The following is a 13474-nucleotide window of genomic DNA, read 5'->3' as shown; positions in this document are numbered from 1 at the left end:
CAAACTGTAACTCCCCTTCTGACGTTCCCTTGTTGCGCCGATATCTGTGTCTAGGTACTCCGGTGCTGGTCTTCTTCCTGCTTCTTGGGGACGATGAGTCATACTGCGCTCAGGGTATCGCCGGCCGCAGCGATGTCCCACCTCGGCTGGTGATAGACTGAGCGCACTGTCATTAACTGTAAAGACTCATGGCAGTTGGCACGATACTCAGGAGGTAGTAGATCCGCTGGACCTGTGTGGCAGATGACGCGGGCCGTGCCAAGGAGCGGAGTCTAAGGTGCCGCTGATTTTCACCAGAGCCCGCCGCAAAGCGGGATGGTCTTGCTGCATCAGGCGGCACCCAGGTCGCTACAACTGGCATGATTCAACCACACAGGGGGCTGAGGTGATTCGCGGCACAGGAGGGATTCGACAAGTCATGGAAAGTAAAGTGAAAATTTTACAAAATTATGATTTAGAATGAAAACTAGAAAAAAAAGTTATGAAATGCACTACTCGTTCATTTTTAATATTGAGCGCTGAATTTTCTGGTCCCTGCCTGCTCCTGAAAATTGAAAGACAAAAAAAATGTTAATGTTAATTTTTTAATGTAACCGACAATAATAAAAATGTAGTGTGTGTTTCACTTTTTTCCATTATTTTTTATATTTTTTAGGTCGTACTACCTCTCCCAGCATGGAACACACTGTTCCATGATGGCAGTAGTAGTTCCTGTACTAATAGACAGATTGCCATGGGTGTCACTCCTGACAGCCGATGCAATCGTCCATAATATAGCAGAGATGCGGAGCAGCTCTATACAACGCTCGCATCTCTGCACTATACTCCGGGCCGGCCAGTGATATGAATAGAAATTCACATCACTCATTCATATTTTCCGCCCAGACTGGGGATTGGCCGGATCCCCGTGGGAAATATGAATGGTGAGTGGTCGGAGTACAGAGCAGAGATGCGAGCGCAGGAGAAAACCACTCCGCATCGCAGCGGGTGTCAGGAGTGACACCCACTGTGATCTGTCCTTAACTGCATGTACTACTGCTCCCAACATGGAGCATACTCTGCTCCATGCTGGGAGATGTAGTACCGGCATTAATAGACAGATCGTGGTGAGTGTCACTCCTGACACCCACTGTGATCCTCCTGTATAATGTATAGATGTGACAGGCCGCTCTTCTATGGTCCCTGCCCTGACGTATATATACACCTATTCATATTTCCCACAGAGAGTTGTGATTGGCTTTAACCATCTGGGCAATCACAGCTCTCTGTGGGAAATATGTATAGGTATATATACGGCAGTGAAGGGGACCATAGAAGAGCGGCTGGCCGCATCTATACATGATACAGGAGGATCACAACGGGTGTCAGAAGTGACATGGGCGATCTGTCAATTAGTACAGGTACTACTACTACCATGATGGAACAGTGTGTTCCATGCTGCAAGTGGTAGTACTACCTAAAAATGTTTTAAAAAAATTGAAAAACACACACACTGTATTTTTATCGGCTACATTTTTAGTCCCCTGCCTGCCCACATAAATTGATCCCTGTTTAAAAATTGCTTAAATTTTGTTATAATGAAGATAAACTTTGTTAAATACAATTTTTCCATCATTACTGTATTTTTTTTTAAATTAATGCCCAATTTTATACAAAATTTTATTCAAAAAGGTATCTCCATCACTTTTTTTGATCGCTAAAGTTAATATTTTCTCTGTTATTGCCTCCTAAACTGACCATTCTAATAACAGATGCAAACTGATGCAAAGGGATGACATTTAGTGGCATCCATTTGCATCAGTTTTTCTTCCATTAGTATCAGCAGGCGGCAGACTCCTGCAGCCAGGACTACTACTATTCCATCATGGAACAGACTTCTTTCCATGATGAGAGTAGTATTTCCCCGGCTGCGGGAGTCTGCAGGTGGCTGGGGAGGCTACATTAGTGTTTGTACCACTACCCCTATCATGGAACAGAGTCTGTTCCATGTTGGGAGTAGTAGTACAGGGGATAAGGGATTGATTGCACCCGGTCTCACTTGCCCGATGTGATCAGCAGTTATAAAGCATATATACCGCTCCCCTGCGAGGTATATAATACTGTGTAAACTTTCATTTTAAATCCCCCGCCAGGAGCCCTGTTTTTAACTAATAGGGTTCCCGAGCTTGGGAAATCAGTCCCAGGAGGCCGCAAGCCTGAATGGGAATTTGAGCAATTTGTTTAATAACCCGGGGAATACCCTATGGGTAATTTGGATTTATAATAATGCATTGGCCCCAGTGTGCTTATTCCCCCTCCCGCTGCCTGCTCCTCATCTTCTTGGAGCAGGGCAGCAGCTGGACATGTCGGGAACAAGTGGCGGTGAATGAATGAAGCCGATATGTCCCGCATGTAGGCTTCATTCATTCGCTGCGGCCGCCCGACATGTCCCTGCTTTTGCCCTGCTCCTAGCGCAATCAGCGTACCGCCGGGACATGTGGGCTTTATTCATTCACCACCACCGGTTCCCGACATGCATGGGAATAAGCACACTGGGGCCAATGCATTATTATAAGCACACTGGGGCCAATAAATTATTATAAGCACACTAGTGCCAATTAATTATCATAAACACACTGAGGCCAATGAATTATTATAAACATGCATGGGGGCATACATTTAGGAACAAAGTAGTAGTTTAAAAACCCCGCCGGGAGCCCTGAATGGCTTCTGGGTGCTGGCCATTCAGAGCTCCCGGCAGGGGATTTAAAAATGAAAGTTTACACAGTAGTATATGCATCGCAGGGGAGCGGAGCATGCCGCTCGCTCCCCTGCTTTATAACTGCTCTACTCAGAAGTGAGACCCAGTGCGATCAATTCCTATCCCCGTGTACTACTACCCCCAACATGGAACAGACTCTGTTCCATGATGGGGGTAGTAGTACAAACACTAATGAAGCCTCCCCAGCCACTGCCAGACTCCCGCAGCTAGGGAACTACTACTCCCATCATGGAAAGAAGTCTGTTCCATGATGGGAGTAGGAGTAGTCCCGGCTGTGGGAGTGTGCCGATGGCTGATACTAATGGGTGGAAAACCGATGCAAATAGATGCCACTAAATGGCATTCCTTTGCATCAGTTTGCATCAGTTATTAGAATGGTCCATTTAAGAGACAATAACAGAAAATATGAACTTTAGTGATCCAAAAAAGTGCTGGAGATACCTTTTTTAATAACATTTTGTAGCACTAACAATATTACAATAACAATATTAATAATTAATATTTAATAACAATATAAAAAAAAGATACAGTAGTGGTGGAAAAAATTGTATTTAACAAAATATCTTTATTATAACAAAATTTTTATAAATTTTTAAACAAGGATCAATTTATGTGGGCAGGCACATAAAATGCAGCACTAAAAATGTGTGTGTGTGTGTTTTCACATTTTAGATTTTTTTTTATAGGTAGTACTACTACTCCTAGCATGGAACACAGTGCTCTATGATGGGAGTAGTAGTACCTGTACTAATGGACAGATCACCAGTGTCACTTCTGACGCCTGTTGCGATCCACCTGTACAATGTATAGATGCGGCCGCTCTTCTATGGTCCCCTGCACTGACATATATATACACCTATTATATTTCCCACAGAGAGCTGTGATTGGCCAGATGGTTTCAGCCACTCACAGCTCTGGGGAAATATGAATAATAGGTATATATACGGCATATACTCATACTACAGTGGGACCAGAGAAGAGCGGCCGGCTGCCCGCATCTATACATTATACAGGACGATCGCATAGGGTGTCAGAAGTGACACTCGCTGTGTTCTGTCTATTAATGCAGGTACTACAGCTCCCAGAATAGAGCAGAGTGTGCTCCATGTTGGGAGCAGTAGTACCTGCAGTTAATGACAGATCACAGCAGGTATCACTCCTGACACCCGCTGAAATCGTCCTATCTGTTGCAGAGATGCGAGTGCAGGAGAAATTTGTTATTTAGAATCGAATCGAAGTTCGGATTCAGTCCAGATCAAATTTTTTAACTAATCTTTTCGGAACGAATCTACTTAGTCAGATTTGATTCGCTCAGCTCTAGTGGTAGTGTGTTGATATTGTGTTCAAACTGGTCTAAATGATTGCTAATTAATAGTGTCTGTCTACAATGCTAAATTCAATAAATTCCAACACATGGAACAATGGAATTCTTGCTTTAAAATTGTTATTAGGAGTAACTAGTTTCTACTATCATCCTAAAATATGTGTAAGGCAATGCAAGTATGTATTCCCTGTGTTTATTTCCAAAATAACAATATTTATTATGATTTGAATGATTGTCCATAGAAAAGGTGTCCAATTACAAAAAACATCAGAATGATTGTCTTTGCCAAATCTTCACCTTATATTTTTTATACAAACATCTATTTATAACCCCCAGGGCTGCGTCATATTCCAGATTCCCTACAATTACCTTGTAGGATCTGTCAACACACTCAAAACTGTCATTTCAACCCCTGTAAATAAATCCCAGCAGGCCTCCAACAGGTAAGAATAACATACTCCAATGTACTTACTGTTCAATTTTTGCACTTTTCCCAATGTAGAGGTGTCATGGTCATCATTCCCAAACATCCAGCATCAGCATGTACAATTCATCACCGCTACAGTACAGGCAGCAGTAAGCGGCCACAGTCATGTGTTGTGTTTAACTTGTTTTTGCAGTATTCAGGCTGTGAGCACAACATACCATAGGACCATGCACAGTACCTAGGTCTCTTACCTATTTAATGGTACAACCATAATATATATTTTACATATAAGGTATATTTTACTAAAAAGTTTCACACTAATATTTATCATTTGACTGAGAAAATCAAGTTAGCCTACATACAATATAACACCAGTTATATTGTCGCTTACAATAGGTTTTTAAATATAAATTATTCTAGGAAATGCTCATAAATTACACACTGCCGGAGTTTGATGTTTATTTTGAAATGCAGACTGCAAGCTATGGTATGAGTCAATGTAAACTTTGTAAAATATTAAGTCCTAGTTAACAAGATGTCTGCCCTCAAGAAATTACGATTTAGTAACAACATTGATTGGACACTTTAATCACTATTTCTGGCTCTTTGAGGAGTATGTTTGTGTTATAAAGCCTCGGGTTATCTATGTTTTCCTGTCTGCAGAGTATGTGCGTTTTATTAAAATAATTGATTTTGAGATGTAATTCCATTGTTCATTGTGTGTGATGTGTTAATTTTGAGGACTGTTTCAAATAACCTCTGCTAAACCCCATAAGCCTGTTGTTAGCAAAGCCAGGTGAACAGTCTTTTTCTAGTCATCAGCCAGTAAACTCTGTCCATCATCCTATGCGGACAAAGTCTGACACATTATTTTTAGTAAATTTAGAATAAAATTTTACAGATCAGTTACTCCAATAGAGCCAACCAAATACTATAACAGGAAAAAATCCTCCTTTGCTGTCGAGCAGATTTCTAGCTTCTAATCCCAATAATCAGTACAATAGTGAATTCAGCATTCATCATCAGTATATAATTCCAAAAAGGTGGAATAGATAGATAGATATAGATAGATAATAGATAGACACAAAGCAGTAGGCAGCATCACACTCTAGGGGGTGGAGTTTCACTACAGTAACTAAAGTGGAGGTGCAAGCAAAGAAAAAAAGGGATAAGGTCCAGATAATCCCAGTAGGTTCCATCATAATGTGAACAGCAGCAGGCTGTTTTACATAGACAGATAGTTAGATAGACATGAGAGGGTAGAGAGACAGAAAAATATGAGATAGATAGATAAATATGAGATAATAGATAGATAGACAGACAGCTTTAGGCCGGGTTCACACATTTTTCCTGGTGTAAAATCGGGGCTTGTTTTTGTCGTTCTGATTTTGCAGGCATGTTTATTATTATTATTTTCCCCTTATGTTACTTTTTATCCAAAATTTTAGGTGTGTTTTAGTTAAAATTATGTCTAAACCCTGAATATTTTGCCTCCTCCCCTTTTTGTAAAATCCACACTACAAGCATTCTAGCCTCATGACTTTTGTTTAGAATTCTATATAATGTAGATAATACCGCTATATGTATATTTGTAATACACGTTGGTCAAAAAATGTGTTTATTTTTGGGTGAAAAAAATGCTCTGTGCAGGCTCCTGGCTTATTAATCACCCTGCTGTGTGAACCGGGGGCGTGTCACAGAACCTCAGTGCACAGAGCCCTGCTTGTTCTCAGTGTACAGACCCCTGCTTGTCCTGTATTTGGTCTCTTTACAGACACACACAGGCAATAGCTACAGGGACCAAAATATACAGATATTTTAACCAATGTATATTACAAATATACATATAATGTTATTTTCTACATTATATAAAAAGCTTTTGCTAATGACAGTTGCACTTTAAATCACTTAAAAAAAAAAACTTCAGCAAATATGTATTATGGCTGCCGATTCACCAAATTTTCCGGAAAAAATAGTTTTGACCCAAATTTATTTGTAGTGAATCACTATTAAAAACAGCTATTTCTGGGCTACAGAGAGCCTCATTAGGGGTGTAGAACACTTTGCCTTGTCAGGGAAATAATACTGTTATTCAGTATGACATGCAGATTACAGGCATTGCTATTAGAATCACTGACGTAGAGCGTCTGGATGTGGCGGCAGGGTCCGGAGACCATATGGCCGCACAATTGAAGTGATTAAAGAGATTTCTTCAATTTAATTATAATTATCTTAATTTTTTTAAATCCTTTTTTGAGGACCCATTCTGGGTAGCATGGAGTTGGCAGTCCATCACAAGGCGAGCTACCACTTGTTCCAGCGCCTGCCTCTCAGACCCCCCCCCCCCCCCCGACTGTGAAATTGCGAATGTTTAATTTAATCAGTTATGGTTCATTGTTATCGCTCCAACCTGTTTCATTGGATTATTGTGATAATTCTAGAGGTAATATGTGACGACAACTAGAGAGGAGTGGATTTTTTATTTATTTAATTCGTCCGATTTGATTCGCTCATCTTTATTGAGGACCCATTGGAGGGCAAGTCTGGTACCAGCAGCCGTGGTAATTCCAGCTCCAATAGTGTATAATTACTGCAGTGTATAAGTTGCTGCAGTGAAAAAGCTTGTACTTGTATCTTGTAGCTGGTGGTCCATTGCGAGGCCAGCTACCAACTGTCACAGCCCCTGCCTCTCAGCGCACCCCCATTCTCAAGAGTGTCCACTTCAAAAAGAAAGGAACTGCAGCTCCAGCAACTTGCCCAGGAGCACATTTAGCTTCTGCACCGTTGTATAAGTGGACGCATACTGCTATAGGTTGCTGTAGTGAAAAAGCTTTGTACTTCTATCTTAAAATTGAGCTGGTAGTCTGCCGCGAGGCGAGCTATCACCTGTTCCAGCCCCTGCCTCTCAGTGCCGAAACTGGGAATGTTTCAATTATGGTTCATTGTTATCACTCCAACCTGTTTCAATGGATTCTTGTGGTAATTTCACAGGTAATGTATGACAACGACCATAGGCCTCACAATTGAAAATATTGAAGAGATTTTTTTAAATTTAAATTGAGGATTTTGATTAGATTCACAAGTTTAATGTCCTGGATGCCTGAAGCATTTACTTTGAACTAATACTGTATGACCACAAAACCCAATATAACAAGGAGATCACATGGCAGCACAGAGCCTAGAGGTGGCAGCAGCCCGACGAGATTGAAAAGATTAAAGGGGTATTCCAGGCCAAAACTTTTTTTATATATATCAACTGGCTCCAGAAAGTTAAACAGATTTGTAAATTACTTCTATTAAAAAATCTTAATCCTTCCAATAGTTATTAATTTCTGAAATTGAGTTGCTGTTTTCTGTCTAGCTGCTTTCTGATGACTCACGTCCCAGGAGCTGTGCAGCTCCTATGGGGATATTTTCCCATCATGCACAGCTCCCGGAATGTGACATCATCATTGAGCAGTTAGACAGAAAACTTCAGAAGCTAATAACTATTGCAAGGATTAAGATTTTTTAATAGAAGTCATTTACAAATTTGTTTAACTTTCCGGAGCCAGTTGATATGTAAAAAAAGTTTTTGCCTGGAATACCCCTTTAAAGATATTTTTGTTATAAAAGTGAAGATTTTAAATAGATTAACATTTTAAAAGTTTAATTTAATATGTCAACAGCAAAATGACCCAGCCTGGAGGGGCAGCAGCCTGACGAGATCATAGGTCCTCACAATTCAAAAGATTAAAGATATTTGTTTGAATTTTAATTGAAGATTTTAAGTAGATTAACATAAAATGTTTTATTTAATATGCCAGCAGCATGAGGAGACCACATGGCGGCACAATTACACAGCCTGGAAGTGGCGGAAGCATGAGGAGACCATGTAGTGGCTGAATGACAAAGCCTGGAGGTGGCATCAACAAGAGGAGAACTTACGGTGGCAGAATGACACAGCCAGGAGGTGGCAGCAGCATGAGGAGACCATATAGTGGCAGAATGACACAGCCTGGAGGTGACATCAGCAAGCGGAAAACAGATGGTGGCAGACTGACACAGCCGGGAGGTGGCATCAGCATGAGGAGAACATATGGTGGCAGAATGATAATGTCTGGAGGTGAAATCAGCATGAGGAGAACATATGGTGGCAGAATGACACAGCATGGAGGTTGCATCAGCAGCATCAGGAGTCCTGAAAGTGACAAAGTGGGGTGGTGGGTGGCAATACCAGTACCAGGTGATGAAGGTGGGTGAAAGAAGGAGCACTTGTCATCAGGTGTATGGCAGGATCAGAATAGTAGCTGAAGTAGGTAGGCAGGAGAAAACGGTCTCTTTTGTCAAAGTGTTGGTGTGCATATGTAAGTATTGAGGATATGCATTACATAAAACTAAACTTTTAATATTATTCTTAGGATAAAATAGATGGACCCAAATTTTTGGGGAAATCTAACAAAAGAAGGTGTGCAAAAAACACCATGTGCCACCTACACCACCACCAAGTATTAATGTGATGCAAAGACCTCTAAAAGGTGGAAAGGTACAACGTATGGTCCATTGTAATAGGTGGGGGTAAGAACTTCCCCTGTAAGACCCTATTCTCGCACTATTAATTCCCTTCTTGGCAAGTGTTACTCGCCCTAAAAAGGGCAGCCCCACACAGGAACCTCTCCCTATTTCCACCTAAAAACACTGCCATTTCTCAGGGTATGTAGTTGGAAATAGGGAGAGGTTACTGTGTGGGGCTGCCCTTTTTAGGACGAGTAACACTTGCCTCCAAAAGGTGGAAGGGAAGAACATATTGTCCATTGTAGCAGGTGGGGGAACAAACTTCCTCTGTAAGGCCCTACTCTCGCCCTATTGATTCCCTAGGAAATGGCAGTGTTTTTAGGTGGAAATAGGGAGAGGTTTCTGTGTCTTTTTTGGGGCGAGTAACACTTGCCAAGAAGGGAATTAATAGTGCGAGAGTAGGGCATACAGTGGAAGTTTTTACCCCCACCTGTTACAGTGGACTATATGTTGTTCCCTTCCACCTATTAGAGGTCTTTGCATCACATTAATACTTGGGGGTGTAGGTGGCACATGGTGTTTTTTTTTTTTTTTTTTTTTTGCACACCTTTCCTTTTGTGAGCTTTCAAAAAATGTTTGGGTCAATGTATTTTATCAATTTATTCAGTTTTAGCCAATGCAGATCCTCGATACTTACTTGTGGTCTGATGCGGAGGAATTTCTGTAACTGGGGAGCAGCACAATAAATATTTTTAGATGTATCCATATTTGTGAAGTGTTGGTGTGGCACCATGGTCAATCTGCTCTGATGCATCAGGCATTGGTGGGTGGAAATCCTGGCTGATCCAAGCCTGATTCATCTTCACAAAGGTCAGTCTCTCCACATTTTTGGTGGACAGACGAGTTCTCCTTGGGGTAACTATGGCCCCTGCCGCACAAAACACCCGCTCTAATGGCACACTACTGGCCAGGCAGGACAGCTTTTCCAGGGCAAACTCTGCTAGTTGCGACCACAAATCAAATTTGGCTGCCCAGAAATCCAGCGGATCTTCAAGGTGTGTTGGCAGGGTCATGTCAAGGTATGCCACCACCTGCTGGTTCAGGTCCTGCTCCAGGTCTACCTGCTGATGACGAGTTGCTTCACTATGTGGGTGAAGAAAGCTACTCATCAGCAACTGTAGACTCAGGCTGCTGCTGATGGAGCTGGGACAGCTAATGCCACCCAACATCTCCCCTCCCCAACAGTCATGGCAGTGGAACTTGATCGCAGAGGGCCCCCAATTATGACCTGCGAGAGGATGGGCAATGGCGCAGATAAGCATTGGCCAACTGACTATGTAAGATGTCTCTGTAGGAGGTCAGTTTGTCCTCACCCTCAGTGGGTGTAAAAAAGGCCCCTCCTCTCCATTCAGATGACTATAAAAAAAAAAAAACTTGCTTATGCTCCACTGTCCCCCTTCTACTCCTCTACCAGTTCAGCCCCCACAGGGCTGATGTGGCCATGAGATATAGGCGCCACGTCTCCAGTGCCCTGACCAGCCATTGTTTCCACCATCTGTTGTAGGAAATGAAGCAGTGGCATTACATCGTTCATCCCATAATCCTGACGACTGACTAAAAATGTGGCTTCTTCATAAGGCCTGAGCAAACCAGCTGCCACTGGTTGAAATTGAAGTTACACATTGGAGTCCCTATCGGCTTGGATCATCCAGAAATTGTATAGTCGGTAAAACATATGGAGGGTGGAATTCCAACGGGTGTAAACGTTGCATATCAGACTATGTTGTGGGATGCCGTTCTGACGCTGCAGCTAAATGAGGGTGTGCTTTGTGGTGAACGAGTGGCTGAAGTGCATGCAAAGTTTCCTTCCCATTGTTAGGATGTCTTGCAGATGGGGGGAACACTTCAGGACCTGCTTGGCAACCAGACTGAACATATGTGCCATGCAGAGCGCATGGCTCAGGCGTCCTTGACGCAGCGCAGAAAGATGTTCTTCCTGTTGTCGGTCACCATGGTTCCCATTTCCAGTTTTTTTGGAGTGAGTCATGATTTGATTTCTTAATTAATCACTTTTAGCAATTCCTCCCCTGTGTGACTCCGTTTGCCAAGGCAAACCATGTGAAGAACAGCGTGACACCGCCGTGCCCTGCTGGAGGGGCACTGAGACTTGTCCGTGCAGTGGAGGCTGACGACATGGTGGAGGATTAGGAGGCGGAGTTGCGCTCTGTTATAGGACCAACGTCCTGAGACCGTGGAGGAGGAAGCGGCGTGACCTGTTTAAGTTGCTGTTGTGACTGTGCAGGAATCACATTCACCCAGTGGGCCTTAAAGGACATGTATTGTCCCTGACCATAGTTACAGCTCCAGACGTCGGCACTGCCATGCACTTTGGTATACACCGACAGGCTCAAGGACTGGCCACAGTGCTGCTGTTCCACATTATTGTGCAAGGTTGGTTTTGCCTTTTTCGCAAAGAAATGACTGCTTGGGACTCTTCACCTCGGCTCGGCATAAGCCATCAGTTCTCTGAAAGGTGCAGAGTCCACCACTTGAAAAGGGAGGGACTACAACACCAGCAACTTGGACAGGAGCACATTCATCTTCTGCGCCGTTGGATGAGTGGGTGCATACTGCTGTCTCTTGGATATGGCTTCGCTGATGGATTGCTGGTGGAATGACTGACTCGAAAGGGGAGGAGCAGGAGCATCTGGACTGACAGAAGATGGGTATAACAGACAGCTCCCTTTGGCTGAGGTGGTGGAGCCTTTGCTGGCTGAAACAGGGAGCGGCATGCCACTGGGTGGTGCCATAGTCTCCCAGGCCGCTTTATGGTAAAGCTTATATGTTGATGCAGGACCGTGATGCCAACATTGGGACCCTGCCCATGCTTCACCTTCTGCAGACACATCTTGCATGTGGCTATGTTAACCTCCTCCGGATGCTTGATGAAAAACTGCCACACTGCCGAATAGCTGATTTTCCCCCCCAACAGTCTGCACTGACTGACTGCCACTGCAGTCGACTCTAGGAACCCATGTTCCACTACCTCCCGGGAAGGTAGGCTGCCGCAAAGCAGGTGTTTTACCCTGGGCACATTTGGCTCAAGACTTCCAGCTTCTGCCACCATGATGACTCCCAACCATGCTACCACCTCGCTGGCTCAGCTGATGCCTCACGGGCAACCTGCAACCCTCTTCTCCTGATGATCATCATCATCAAGTTGTGTCTGCACGTCATTGATGCCCTCCTCAGATTCCTCAACACCGTCATCTGCAGGAGCCTGAACGCTCGCAACACCACCTCCCAGGCCACTGTCCTCATCACTACTTGCCAGCCCAGCGGATGAAGCAGCAGATATCTCCTCCAATTCTTGTCTGGACAGTGGCTGCTGACTGTCCTCTAGTAGATCTGTGCAGCTTTGGCTGGCCTTTCAAAGCAACTAGGCCCTTATGACTTTAACAGGAACAAAATTGTACACCACGTAGGTGTACGTACAGTTTACACTTATGAGAGGGCAATTTGCTCCGCTGCAAACTGTGTTTGGCTACAAAAACAAGTGTGTTGCTTTGGCTGGCCTTTCACAGTAACTAGGCCCAAATTAGTTTGACAAGAAAAAAAAAACACACCACGTAGGTATACGTACAGTTTACACTTATGAGAACAGGTCAATACGCCCCGATGCAAACTGTATTAGGCTATAAAAACAAGTGTGTAGCTTTGACTGGCCTTTCAAAACAACTAGGCCCTCATGACTTTAACAGGAACAAAATCGTACACCACGTAGCTGTACGTACAGTTTACACTTATGAGAGGACAATACACTCCGCTGCAAACTGTGTTAAGCTACAAAAACAAGTGTGTAGCTTTGGCTGGCCTTTCACAGTAACTAGACCCAAATTAGTTTTACAGGAAAATAAATGTACACCACGTAGGTGTACATACAGTTTACACTTGTGAGAGGAGGACAATACGCTCTGCTTAAAACTGTATTAGGCTACAAAAACAAGTGTGTAGCTTTTGCTGGCCTTTCTCAGTAACTAGGCCAAAATTAGCTTAACAGGGAAAAAAACGTACACCACCTATGTACGCACATGTTAGACTTTTGAGAGGACAATACACCCCTCTCCGCAACCTGTATTAGGCATTCGAATTCGGATTTGTCAGGTTCAATCCGCTCATCCTTAATTATAGTGCATATATATATAAATATATATATATATATATATATATATATATATATATATATAAAATCACTTTTATATGATGTATGCACAACCACTTTGCCATAGACTTACAAAGAGAATTCCACAACCCAAATGTAAAATAAAGATAAACATAGCCTTTTAGTTTACTTTGTGACAGAATGTTTTAATAGAAAAACTTTTGAGTTGACTTTTTTAGTTTTATCTACATCTGGTGTTGAGTTAATCATATCAACAACTTTCTAAAAAATAAGGAAAAAAAGAGA

The sequence above is a fragment of the Hyla sarda genome, chromosome 5 (assembly GCF_029499605.1).
Source record: "Hyla sarda isolate aHylSar1 chromosome 5, aHylSar1.hap1, whole genome shotgun sequence".
Lineage (NCBI taxonomy): Eukaryota > Metazoa > Chordata > Amphibia > Anura > Hylidae > Hyla > Hyla sarda.
Note: the sequence above shows the minus strand (reverse complement) of the source record.